General features: G+C 54.5%; 1 protein-coding gene across 1 annotated transcript in view; it reads left to right on the forward strand.

The window, feature by feature from the left end:
• CELF4 (CUGBP Elav-like family member 4) overlaps positions 1–1402 on the forward strand; it is a 271691-nt gene that overhangs the window by 259684 nt on the left and 10605 nt on the right. The window lies entirely within an intron of this gene.

Genomic DNA, 1402 nt, shown 5'->3' on the forward strand with positions numbered 1-1402 from the left:
TTTGCTCCCCTCCTTCCATCCAGATAACTCTCTTTCCTCCGCCCACCCTCTCAGATCACCAGAGCCACACTGTTGAGGAGTCAGGGAGAGGAAAGTGGTCTCTGCCTCAGGAAGCCTCAGGTCTGAGCTTAGATGAAAACCACACCTACTCAACAGCAGTGAACTCTGCAAGGCACCTAGGGATGGAGTGCTGAGAAAGGCAGGTGGATGGCAGTAACGGAAGGGGAGGGAGTTCCAGGCAGGGAGGCGAGAATGGACGAGGGCATAAGGGGAACGCTGGAGGCTTCGGGGAGAAAGGAGGGTTCAGGGGAGACCATCTGTGAGGGGGGGTCTGTGCTGGGGAGGGCTTGGCCGTTTGGATGAGGCTGTTCCAGGTGGTGTGGTAGGCAGTGGGAGATGGTGGGAGGTCCTTGAGCTGAAAGTAATAGAAAGAAGATACAGCTTTCAGGAAAGTTGCCTGGTGGCAGGGTGTTAGGTGGAGGAGGGAGGACTGGGCAGGATCTTGGAGTATGGTTGTCAGGTAAAATATAGGGTGCCCAGTTATATTGGAATTTCAGATAAACAATGGATGCTTTTTTTAGTATAAGTATGTCCCAAATGTTACCTTCAATGTGGCCCATGCAGTATTTGAGATATATGTATGCTAAACAAGTGTTCACTGTTTATCTGAAAGTCCAACTCAACTGGGCATCCTGTGTTTTGATTGGCTTCAGACATGAAGTCCCACTTCATCCTCACACCTTTCCCCTCCCCTCCTCCTCTCCCACCTACATCAGCCCTTCCTTCTGGGGCCAGAGCCACTCAATGGTTCACCAAGGACTGAGGAGTCCAGCCCCCAGAGAGCCCAGGTCGTAGCTGGGGGTGGGGGTGGTGGAGGGAGAAAGGTCTGAGTATAGAAGCATCAGGAAGAGCATGTTAAGGAAATTCCAGTTTGGAGACCAACTTGCCAGAACCAGGACGGGCCTGAGGTTTAGGGCGCGTGCTCCAGACAGTCAGGATCTGGGCTCCACTGTCCCCTCCCCTGGAGCCTGTGGTACTTCAGTGCACGGGAGCCGCCTTCGCAGCTCATTTCTCATTGGGCGTTGGGAAAGCTAAGCCAGGGAGAAAGGCGGGGCTGCTTCTCTCCAAGGCGTGACAGGGTTGCTTCTGACGCATTACAGTCACGTGTGTAAGAACCGGAGAGCCTCACCCTTGCCCTGTAGTAGGCCTCAGGCGTTGCATGGACCCTAGAACACTGCCAGGAGCCACAGAGTGCTGGCACCTGGGATGGAGCTGCTTGGTCTCCAGCCAAACCCTTGGTCATTTGCTCCGTCCCTGGCTGTCCCTGACATCCATCCGTCAGAGCAACCCAGCTTTTCCAAGGACTTCCTTAGTCTGCCCAACCACTCCCCTGGCCATTAGC

This window comes from Myotis lucifugus, unplaced genomic scaffold (assembly GCF_000147115.1).
Source record: "Myotis lucifugus unplaced genomic scaffold, Myoluc2.0 scaffold_16, whole genome shotgun sequence".
NCBI lineage: Eukaryota > Metazoa > Chordata > Mammalia > Chiroptera > Vespertilionidae > Myotis > Myotis lucifugus.